This window comes from Montipora foliosa, chromosome 4 (genome assembly GCF_036669935.1).
Source record: "Montipora foliosa isolate CH-2021 chromosome 4, ASM3666993v2, whole genome shotgun sequence".
NCBI classification, from domain to species: domain Eukaryota; kingdom Metazoa; phylum Cnidaria; class Anthozoa; order Scleractinia; family Acroporidae; genus Montipora; species Montipora foliosa.
In genome coordinates, this window is record NC_090872.1 from 35505345 (window position 1) to 35518091 (window position 12747).

Genomic DNA, 12747 nt, shown 5'->3' on the forward strand with positions numbered 1-12747 from the left:
ACTGACGATTCTGCTGGTGGGGGAAGAATCACTGTTTGAATCGTCATGTGGGTGGTATCCATGCCGAAGCCAGGAAGGAAAGAAATACGCCTATCTTGTGACTTGAGATAAACGTTGCCTGATAAAGCAGAGATGGTGTTTGGATGGAGTAAATATCAAAACTGAAGAAAAACGCCAACGATACCTAAATCCTGTCAAAGGATCTAGAAACTGTAAAGAATAGTATTGGTATGGTAAAATTCAGGGTTGGAGGGACCAGATTGAATCTCTCAATGAACAAATACCAACAACATGTGGCAACGTCGCTTTCACTACGCGATTCAAATGCAAATTCACTTACTTTATACAAACAATAGAATCCTTGAAGGATTATGTGGACTTGATTCAAGAACCGATGAAGAAAGGAAACTCGTCGCTTTAAAACTGCAACAAGAGGGGTTCGGTAAACCTAACTTGAGAGTTGAAGCTCCACAGGAGTTCACCCCGTCAAACTGGATTACGGTCGCGAAAAACCGTCATCTTTAACTAGTGTCGGAGGGAGCAAACGCAGTCACTATGTCCTTAGGTTAAAGTATCGGAACGGAAGAAAAAGTACGAACTAAGATAGTCCGGAACCATATTATTTACAATCTTATACATCAACACTGATTTATTGACAAGGCTTTGACCGACCAGTTTAACCCAATTTACCATCCGCAAAAATTCACCAGTACTACGATCGTAATTTGAAAAAGTTTCGACGCGTGCAGCCCGATCTGGTAATTTTCGTAACTTTTGAGGAAGACCCTTAGAACTAGGCTCCCCATACCAAGCTACAGTAATCAAGATGTGGTTGGACTAGTGAATTGTAAATGTCGAGTAGAGTCTTATATGGGATCGATTACCTAATACGTTTAATATGGCACTTACACCACAAGCACTCTTTTTTGAAAGCTCATTGATATGACACTCCCAAGTAAGATTTTCGTCAATATGTACAAGAATTTTGCAGTCGAGGCTTATGGGAAACTGGTTGATTGTGGCAGTGGGATTTGCTGTACATACCTCTTACTAACCGAGTTCGAGGTCCGTACTGTAAGTTACGGACCGAGTTTTTTCCCGTTGATTTATGGCCCAAGCCCGAAGCGCGCGGGCCATAAATCAACGGGGAAAAACTCGGTCCGTAACTTACAGTACGGACCGAGAAAACGAGGTTAGTAAGATATTTATTATATCTATGAGGTTAACCGGCGCGTGGGCAAGGAAACTAGTCAAAGTGAAGCGGAAGGTTCAACTGCCACAAAGAATGCCGAGCCAAAATCCCAAAAACTAAATCTTCTTGGCTGTTAAGTTTGAAATAGTTGCTTGCAAGATTCAAACAGTTTTCAGTACAAGTTTTTGCAACAGAAATGACATGAAAAACTCGCTAGATGATGTTTTGTCGAAATTTTAAATTTAGCGGGCTGTACAGCGGGCCGTACTGTAGAATACGGCCCACTAATTTAGCCAATTACAGCGCCCGTACTATCTGAGAGATATAATAAAATGTAATAACCTTTGTTTCGAACCAATCAGTAGGAATTCAGTCTGTAAGCCACAAACGGTTTCTCTTCAGATCAAGATTGATATGACTATTTATTTCAGTAACATCGCTACCAGTAAAGGTAATAATAGTCTCATCGGCGTACATTCTTGGTTGGGAATGGTGGAGACAATTACGCAGATCATTTATATATAATTGAAATAAAAGAGGCGCAAGAGTCGTTCCCTGTGGACGAACAAAGAGACGGAACATTTTGGACGATTTATTAACATCTATTAGACACGTCTGGGTTCTGTTCTTTAAATAAGAACAGATAAAACCATTAGTTAGTGAACCCTGAATACCACAACCTTGTAATTTTGAAAGAAGAATAGTGTGGTCCACCGTATCGAATGCCTTCTTAAGATCTAAAAAAAGAGACCAGTTATCAGTCGCTTTAATCAAGGGAGTAACTGTAGAATGAAGCGAGCGGAAACTAGATTGATGTCTACTGAAAAGATTGCTTTCAGTTAGATAATGATACAACTGATCATAAACAATGCCCTCGAAAACCTTGGCCACAACCGGGGTAATCGATATCGGTCGATAATTAGAAGGATCACTCCTACTTCTAACTTTCTTTAAAAGAGGCGTGGTTCTTGCATTCTTCCATTCATCGGGGAAAATACCAGTGTCTATCGATTGATTGAATATCTTAGTTGATAATCGGCAGATTAAATCTGAACATTCTTTTAAAAGTCTGACTGACACAGAATAAAGACCTGTCACATTTCTCTTGGAAAATTTAATTAGATGGGCCAAAACGTGCAATTGAGTTACACGCTGGAAACTAAAACAGATACTGGTATGGTTTCAAACTCATTGAACGAGGTGCCCACTTCTTCTATATGCCTGGACATTTCGGGTCCATTTTTTTGTGAAAAGGTTATTAAAACCCTCTGCGATTTTGGTCGAATTAGTCAATCTCGTTCCATTGAGCTCAACTTGAGCTCATTTATTCTAGCGTTATCTGATTTGCGGCGTGTTACTTCATTGATAGTTTCCCATGTTTTGCGCGAATTTATCACTGTAAAGCACGGAAGCTATTGTGCTTTGGCTGTTATTTACGCTTTTCTTAACTATTTTCTGACGAATTCTGGTATTTTCGACTCAAGTGTAAGAAGTCATTGAAACTGTATTGATAATGTATTATTTGTGTTAACTTCAAGAAAAAAGGCTTTGGTGGCGTTCTTTCGACAGCGTTGATCAACAACAACGTCATTTACTCACAGAAATGCACCTTTTCCGGTGAAAGGGCAAATGATTGTCAGGATAGCACTTTGACTGCCGCGCGCACTGCGACCTTTGTCGGTTGTCGGTAAATCCCAGTTAATTTTTTTGTAGCTAGTCGGTAATTGTTTCCTCGTTTTGTCGGTAGTCAGTAATATTTTCTAGACCTTTGTCGCTAGTCGGTTAACCCCATTCACACCCTCTGGTAACATAATTTCAAATGAAGCGTTGTCAACTGACATTAAAATCGGCACCACTATCACAGTCGTTAAAATACAGTTGCTCGCGGCGGGTATCGAAACTGCTACCTTTGCCTTACTTCAACACCGTCGGTGACCATTGCCAGTACTGCTTATCATGAGTAAGTATATATGACACTCTAACCTACTGTGCTATGGGAGCTATGGCGGCTATATGTGGATTGGGTGGACTGTCAACTAACCGCGTGGTGGCTTCCCGCTGGCCCTTTCGATCATCCTGACCCACAGCGCTCATGATAGTAATTATAATAGTTTTGCAGCATCTCAGGATGATCAAGCCCAAAATGCTCCTCGTTCAAGAACCGAACACACACACTGTGTCAAACAGAGGGTACTCGCATTTTCGCAACCTGAATATTGTAGGTTGTTTGAGTAAAAACCCCCCCCCCCCCCCCCCTAGCTACGCCCTTGGATGAGCTTCACTAAGCCTAAGCATGCCAGTCACATATGGTTCTTCAACGCTCCGCCAGCTGATGTACCGCAAGGAGCCCGGCTAGCTCAGTCGGTAGAGCATGAGACTCTTAATCTCAGGGTCGTGGGTTCGAGCCCCACGTTGGGCGCTATGTTTTTTTATTGGCTGACTAACACTCAGTGCCCTTCTTGCGGAAGTCATCAATTTTACTTTTTGTGGAGTAAAAACTTGAAAGATGTCCAGGGAGTCACGGATTTTAGAATTTGACTTAAAAAGCAAAAGTTAGAGGTCAAACTGACTTAAGGCAACAGAAGTAATAACACCATCCTACTCAATTTCCACAAGTATTCGGATTTTGGCTCGCATTTATGCATGTAAAATTCACAGCGGTTGGTTTGGTTTTCTTGAACTACTAGCCCAAGACCTAAAGAAAGTTGGAGAAGGAGCGAATGGCAATGGGTTTCAACTCTTGGGCTGAGGCAGGATCGGCGGCAGCAAACAGGGTATCTTGGAGGAGCATGATTTCTGGCCCTATTCTCCATACGGGGAGAAGGAACTGATGCTCGAGTGATGACGAACTAGCCCAATAAACAAAGTTTTACTTCAGTTTGGTTCACCCCTTGGAAAAGTCATAACATGAAGCGTTGCGGCTACAGGTACAAAAACTACTTTTCCGAAATTGAAGCCTACTACTTTAAGAAACTCGTCGGTTAAATTGTTTCCGCCTGCTCTTTGGCGAAATCGTAACTGCCACAACGTTACATCACTGAAGGACCTTCAGTTGAAACTTTATAATAGAAAGGTACAAAAATGGACGACGATGGCCATGAAATTATCACCAGAGCTTAGGTAAAGAGAGGTTTTGCTGATAACTTGATCAAAGGTGAAATACTAGCTTTGAAAAGAGGAGTCATGGGTCTGTGTACCTTCCAAGGTTAATTTCCCACTCTGACTCAATCGATTAAGGTTGTTTCTCGAAGCTCTAACCGAAATAAGATGCTCTAATACACATGATCTTCTGCTTTGTTTAGTAAGAAGGATTTGAGCTCATTAAAACATTCCAATTTACGGAATTATGTACAGCTACACAGATTGTCATAGACTTCAGATTTCAAAAAACCTCACCCGGTCATCAATAAAGCCCAAGGTACCGATGGCGCTCTAACCATGACCGCCAGTTTACAAGACTGGCGCTCTAACCAACTGAGATACGGTTCCTTGTACGTAAACCTAGTAGTACACAGCTTTTTCCTCATTTAAATGCATCAGTCTATAGTGACTTGCAGTAGTCATATATTTTGACTTTTTGACATTTAATGTGAACTTATTGGAATGTAACAATTTTTGGACCTCTTTAATATCTTCGTTTAACTTTTCTTCAAGAGTTGCATAGTCATCAGCGTAGAAAGTAAGGAACGTATCATCAACATACATAAGTACAGATGATGATAGCTTGCATTCTTGAAGGTCATTTATATAAATGAGAGCAATAGGGGTCTAAGTACAGATCCTTGTGGGACCCCGCAACTGAAAGGAAAGTAGTCCGACAGAATCTCATTAGCATATGTACTCTGAAAGTGATTTGGTAGGTATGATTTGAGCCACTTAAGTGCATGCAAGTCAAGCCCATAGAACTGCAGCGTCCTCGATAGTATGCTGTGGTCAACTGTATCAAAGTCTTTCTTTAAAGATCCAAAAATAGAACTCCATTAATTTGGCCGTCAGTTATCAATATTTAGCTAGGTTCCAATTGATAGTAGCTTCACGCAGGGCAGTCAACTAGGGTAGAATGCGCTGGTCTTAAACCGTGCTGCGAACTACTTACCAGCATACTGTTGCTATTTTATTCATAAAGTTGATTGAAAATGACCTTCTCGATTATTTTACTACCAATTTGTAAGATGGACATGGCCCTGTAGTTGTTAGGTTCAGATAAACTTATTACCTGCATGAGAGAAGGTATGATTACTGGGCCAGTTTCTTTCAAAAGTGTTTCAGAAACGCCATCCAATCTTGTGACCCTATTCACCCGTAGGGAACTAATAAATGTTCTACAACACCTCAGAGGGTCTCCCTAAGAGCAAAGCTACAGTCAGCAGGCTTAATGTAATCATTGAAACCGACATTAGAGTGGGGAATATTAGAGACTTACTTTGGCGTTCACGGTTAATAGCGTCAATATTAATTGCAGCTAATTTAAAACCCCTGTTTTTTTATATTTCACTTAAGAGGTCGGTACTGTAAAGAGACGAGCTGAGAGTGGTTTGACCTTTAAAACTAACTTCTCGACGGGTGTTGAGCTATCTTGCTCAGAGCTCGTTCCAACTTCCAAATAAGGTCCGTATCTCACTAGTGTTTTCCTGATTTGCACTTCACATGCCTGCCCCAATGAAATTCCTGGCCAAAATCTTCACTCCGTCACCATTCAGGTGAATGCCGTTATTTTTAAGGTGTTCTATTCTTATTCGGGTATAGTGAATAAAAGTCTAGCCGTCGAGACACGAATTCTTTTCATCGAGTTGTTTGTAGCACTACGCAAAAATTTCTCATTTGCATTCATATCCCTTCTGTTGATGAACCGCGAGATCGATATCTTGTCAATTCAGTCAAGCCACTAACTATATCATCGGGTTGAGATACGGCTAGGTCATTCGTTCCAGCGTAAAAAAATTACATGATCATAACCAGTGTGGTATAACGGAGGAATAAGTTGATCTCTAATAGTAGCTATCTTGGCACCTTTTAAAACAAATTTTCTTAAACATCTGAGATTTAGAGAGTTTTGGTTTTTCGATCACTTTAATCATCGAATCCCGAATCAGTAGTTCGTTCATCTTACCTTTGGATTGTTGACTGCAACACACCAGTGCATCAAAGATTGCCTCCGTGGCCTGAAGGTTAAAGCGTCGGCCTCTTATGAGACACAGGAACCCGAAGATTCCGGGTTCAAGTTTGGATAGACGCATTCTTACATAAAATGGCAATTTTGAAAAAATGTCACTTTTTCTCTTAAATGGCGAACTGAATTGCGAACGCCACCAAATCAAAATTCGCCAAAGGCAAAACCCCTCCCCGCATCGCCTCGAGACCGAACAGGACAGCCGTTTAAAGGCCTACAAACGGTAACCGGTCGTTTCGATCGAAACCAAAAGTCAGTTCGATCGAAGGCAAGAGTCAGTTCGATCGAAGAGTAAATGTTTATAAAAACTACATTTTTGCAATCGTATAGATAATGTAAGTTCTTGTGTTGTGTAATGTTTGCGCGAAGTAATATGCGCGACGCGGAAACGCGGTGTTCAATTGATGATTTCCTTTGTTGCCGCCGTTTCTTTCTCGGCGTTCCTGATCGGCAATGCTCAATTAGCTATTCGCTATAACGTGCGTACACTGAAACACGGGGTTTAATATTTTATTACCATGATGAAACGAACAAGTATTGTCACTTTCAATGAGAACCGAGCGAAAAGAGATTAAACGCTGTTGAAAACACTTGCGATTGGAACAGATATACCAAATATGGAAACAGACGGCTTGCGGAAGACCAAGGTTCAAGAATGTGTTTTCCACAACTCCGAAGTTAACTGTATCAGGAAATATTTTTACACAGATTTGATAAATAGTAAGTTCAATACACTTAAGCAATTGTTACAGTCTTCGATCGAAATGACTCTTGTCTTCGATCGAATCGACTTTTGTCGATCGAAACGACCTTCGATCGAAACAACTTTCGATCGAACTGACTTGCATTCCTACAAACATGCTGCAATGCATGTTCCCTTCAAATGCAAATATTGGTTGAGAACACATCGAAAACTCAGCCGGCATAATGATGAAAGCTCTTTGTGGGCGATTAGCTGAATTTGGTCAGTTTAAGCCTTGTTTTTGTAGGATTTAAAACTTTTAGTCTGACTTTGCCGTTACTCCACGAGATTCGATCAACCTCTTACCGCAATAGCACCATGGTAACATAGTTTCAATGTCTTTGGTCAAAGGGAGCGTTGAAACTTTCACAACAGTCTCGGTCTGTATGAAAAAAATAATTTGCTCCCGGCGGGATCGAACCCGTGACCTTCTCATTACTTCAGCACCATTGGTGACCGTTTCAAGTACTACTTATAAGTACGACATTCTAACCTACTGTGCTACGGGAGCTATTGCAGTCATTGGGAAGCATGTGGGGGGGGGGGGGGGGTGGATTGTCAACGAACAGTGGCGTGGTGGCTTCCCGTTGGCCCTTCAATTGTCTTTTGATCGTCCTTTCCCACTGCACCCATGATAATAACTATAAAGATTTGCAACATCACAGTATGTTCAAGCTTGAAATGCCCCTCGTTCAAGAACCGAACAGGGTTGATGAGTCATTGGGCTCGAGCATAGCTGTCAGATATTGTTCTTGAAATATGTCCAGGGAGTCACGAACGTTAGAACGTGACTTCAAATTTAGAAGTCAAACTGACCTAATGCAACAGACTGAAGTAATAACACTTGCGGTGCCCAATCAATTTAATTTCCCGGAGTATAATTGGGATTTTTGGTTATTTTTACACGGAAGTTTTACAGCGGTTGAAACGTCCTTTGTTTGGTTTGGTTTTCTTGTACTATTAGCCCATTAACGTAGTTTCACCTTTGGCTTGGAATAGTCTTTATGGCGTAAAGCGTTGCAGCCACAGGTACAAAATAGACTTTTCCGAAATTCCACCCTACGACTATGTGGTAGCAAAAAGGAACGGAGCCAACAGACTCTCTTTGTCAGTGCAAAGCAGGCTTTACATGAAAGGCCAATCTCATCTGAAATAGAGAACAGGGAAGACGCACAAGCTTCACTCCATCTATAAAAAAATCCCGTTCTGTCAGTGCCTGATGTAAACGGCAGCAAAAACAGAAATTGAAGACATCATAACAAAGATAAATCACAAGTCGATGAAAGCCTTTCCTCCTCACCCTAACGATAGCGCGGGAAAAGAGCACTTAACTTTTTGGATGGACCGAGTTTGCTTTATAATATATACATGCCAGACTCTGTAATGTCCTCTTTTTCGATGCAGTGTTTTCCCAAAAAAACAGTGTAGACCTGAAGCCTCGATTCCACGAGACGGTAGGTACTTTATATATGATACCCCATAATGTACCGTTCCTCAAGTCCTTTAGCCGTCCTTTAGCGTCCTTTCACATCCCTGGCAGTCCTTTAGCGTCCTTACACATCCCTAGCCGTAATTTAGCGTCCTTACACATCCCTAGCCGTCCTTAAGCGTCCTTACACATCCCTAGCCATCCTTGTCCTTACACATCCCTAGTCAGCCTTAAGCGTCCTTTAGCATCCCTACCCATCCTTTAGCGTCCTTACACATCCCTAGCCGTCCTTAGCGTCCTTACACATTCCTAGCCGTCCTTTAGCGTCCTTACACATCCCTAGCCGTCCTTGAGCGTCCTTACACATCACTAGCCGTCCTTTAGCGTCCTTACACAACATTAGCCGTCCTTAAGCGTCCTTACACATCCCTAGCCATCCTTAAGCGTTCTTACACATCCCTAGCCGTCCTTTAGCGTCCTTACGCAGTCCTTTAACGTCCTTACACATCCCTACCAGTCCTTCAGCGTCCTTACACATCCCTAGCCGTCCTTTAGCGTCCTTACACATCCCTAGCCGTCCTTGAGCGTCCTTACACATCACTAGCAGTTCTTTAGCGTCCTTACACATCCCTAGCCGTCCTTAAGCGTCCTTACACATCCCTAGCCGTCCTTTAGCGTCCTTACTCATCCCTAGCCGTCCTTAAGTGTCCTTTAGCGTCCTTACACATCCCTAGCCGTCCTTTAGCGTCCTTACACATCCCTAGCAGTCCTTTAGCGTCCTTACACATCCCTAGCCGTCCATTACCGTCCTTTCATATCCTTGGCCGTCCTTTAACGTCCTTTAGCGTCCTTACACATCCCTAGCCATCCTTTAGCGTCCATACGTATCCCTAGCCATCCTTTAGCGGCCTTATACATCCCTAGCCGTCCATTAACGTCTTTTCATACCCTTGGCCGTCCTTTAACGTCCTTTAGCGTCCTTACACATCCCTAGCCATCCTCTAGCGTCCTTACTCATCCCTAGCCGTCCTTAAGTGTCCTTTAGCGTCCTTACACATCCCTAGCCGTCCTTAAGTGTCCTTTAGCGTCCTTACACATCCCTAGCCGTCCTTTAGCAGCCTTACACATCCCTAGCTGTCCTTTAGCGTCCTTACACATCCCTAGCAGTCCTTTAGCATCCTTACGCATCCCTAGCAGTCCTTAAGCGTCCTTACACATCCCTAGCAGTCCTTTATCGACGTTACTCATCCCTAGCCGTCCTTTAGCGTCCTTACACATCCCTAGCCGTCCTTTAGCGTCCTTACACATCCCTAGCAGTCCTTTATCGACCTTACACATCCCTACCCGTCCTTTTGCGTCCTTACACATCCCTAGCCGTCCTTTAGCGTCCTTACACATCCCTAGCAGTCCTTTATCGACCTTACACATCCCTACCCGTCCTTTTGCGTCCTTACTCATCCCTAGCCGTCCTTAAGTATCCTTTAGCATTGTTACACATCCCTAGCCGTCCTTAAGTGTCCTTTAGCGTCCTTACACATCCCTAGCCGTCCTTTAGCGTCCTTACACATCCCTAGCAGTCCTTTAGCGTCCTTACACATCCCTAGCCGTCCTTTAGCGTCCTTATACATCCCTAGCCGTTCTTTAGCGTTCTTACACATCCCTAGCCATCCTTTAGCGTTTTCACACATCCCTAGCCCTCCTTTAGCGTCCTTACACATCCCTAACCGTCAAGAGGTCAAGTGCCGACAAATTTATGCTCCAGAGCAGGTCAATCAGATCAACTGTTTTGTTGTTACATTTTGCAGTCGAACTGTTGATGAAATCTTGTATGTGTAACACCCGTTGCAAAATGTAGACTGGGGTTGGTTCTTTTTTTACTTCTTCAACGGAATTCGCTTTAGCAAACACTGTTTGTGTACTTGGCTGGAGTTCTATTTCCGTGGCAGTTCCAAGATCTGGACACGATGGTGTCGACAGTGAACCTACAGCCGTCATATGAGATTGAATTATAGGTGTTTGAGTCTGTAATGTCTCTAATCCGATTGGCACGACCGGAATTGTTCTTTCATTAAGCAATCTTTTCAGTCTGCGTTTACAATTCCATGCGTACAACGCACAAGCCATGACCGCCACGGCCAGCTCAGGTCCAATTTTTGATACTCCGCACAGTAGAGATCGATTGATGTTCCTTCTTTAGTCTTTCGTTTATTTCAGTCCCACAGCCAACCGGTATTTCGGAAAGACAACCCTTTCTTATGTGCTTGCGCAAGTTTTCAATTTGATCGAGAGTTTCGTTCAAGATTAGACTCGATCTCGTCCGGAAATGCTGTATTCTTGGTTCTTTCGCAACCCAAGTCTCCTTCTTGTCGGAAAATAAGGAAAAATTCATTTGCAAACTGATTACAATAAGCTTCGCTTTTCCGGGTACTGTTTGTATAACTCACATGCAAGTATGAAATAAGTCTAAGTCAATTTCACCCCTGGAAATGTCTGTTCGTATAAGTTCATTGTACGGCAACAGTCGTCTACGATTTTCACTTTCAATTTCTTGCCCGCTCTGTCATGTCTGGCTTTCAGCTCTTTAAGCATATCTATAATTTCTAAAAGAGAAGGTGTCTTTGTAAATCTCCAAGTCAAAAGTTCTCCGATTTCATTTACGCCTATAAAGAGGTTTTGAAACTGGCCTACAAATTTGCCGTCCTCGCGGATAACGCCAACGTGTTTACTTGTTTTAAATGTACGGTCAAATGATAATACTTTTTCCGTAAGCTTCATCATGTTATTTTCACACAGTTCTTTATTACGTTCAAACTGCATAAGAAAGAAATCCATCACTTTATCGTTGCTAGGATAAGAAATAAAGGGACTGTTAGTTAGGACATCTACAGTCTCCTCCGTTACGTCTCGATTATTTCTCAGGTACTCTCTGTAGTTCATGGATGCAATGCCTTCAGATAATTCCATAAAGTTCTGACCTTGATAGATGCCAGTTATCAAGTAATCATAAAGACGACGAGTAAAACCACACCTCTGCTGCATGATAATAGGAAATTCTTTAGATAGCTTTAGGGATGTGTAACGACGCTAAAGGACGGTTAACGATGTGTAAGGAGGCTAAAGGACGGTTAGGGATGTGTAAGGACGCTAAAGGACTGCTAGGGATGTATAAGGACGCTAAAGGACGGCGAGAGATGTGTAAGGACGCTGAATGACTGCTAGGGATGTGTAAGGACGCTACAGGACGGCTAGGGATGTGTAAGGACGCTAAAGGAATGCAAGGGATCTGTAAGGACGCTAAAGAACGGCTAAGGATGTGTAAGGACGCTGAAGGACTGCTAGGGATGCGTAAGGACGCTAAAGGACTCCTAGGGATGTGTAACGACGCTGAAGGACTGCTAGGGATGTGTAAGGACGCTAAAGGACTGCTAGGGATGTGTAAGGACGCTAAAGGACTGCTAAGGATGCGTAAGGACGCTGAAGAACTGCTAGGGATGGGTAAGGACGCTAAAGGACTGCTAAGGATGTGTAAGGACGCTGAAGGACTCCTTGGGATGTGTAAGGACGCTAAAGGACTGCTAGGCATGTGTAAGGACGCTAAAGAACGGCTAGGGATGTGTAAGGACGCTAAAGGACTGCTAGGGATGTGTAAGGACGCTAAAGGACAGCTAGGGATGTGTAAGGAAGCTAGAGGACTGCTAGGGATGCCTAAGGACGCTAAAGGACGGCTAGGGATGTGTAAGGACGCTAAAGGACTGCTAGGGATGTGTAAGGACGCTGAAGGACTGCTAGGGATGTGTAAGGACGCTACAGGACGGCTAGGGATGTGTAAGGACGCTAAAGGACTGCAAGGGATCTGTAAGGACGCTAAAGAACGGCTAGGGATGTGTAGAGACGCTGAAGGACTGCTAGGGATGCGTAAGGACGCTAAAGGACTCCTAGGGATGTGTAACGACGCTAAAGGACTGCTAGGGATGTGTAAGGACGCTAAAGGACTGCTAGGGATGTGTAAGGACGCTGAAGGACTGCTAAGGATGCGTAAGGACGCTGAAGAACTGCTAGGGATGGGTAAGGACGCTAAAGGACTGCTAGGGATGTGTAAGGACGCTGAAGGACTCCTTGGGATGTGTAAGGACGCTAAAGGACTGCTAGGGATGTGTAAGGACGCTAAAGAACGGCTAGGGATGTGTAAGGACGCTAAAGGACTGCTAGGGATG

The 12747-nt window shown here is 43.2% G+C and overlaps 1 non-coding gene across 1 annotated transcript; it reads left to right on the forward strand.

Moving 5' to 3' along the window:
* Nucleotides 1-3538: 3538 nt before the first annotated feature.
* Trnak-cuu (transfer RNA lysine (anticodon CUU)) lies at nucleotides 3539-3611 on the forward strand. Its single transcript has one exon. It is a non-coding gene; the product is annotated as a tRNA-Lys (tRNA).
* The last annotated feature ends 9136 nt before the right edge of the window (nucleotides 3612-12747 follow it).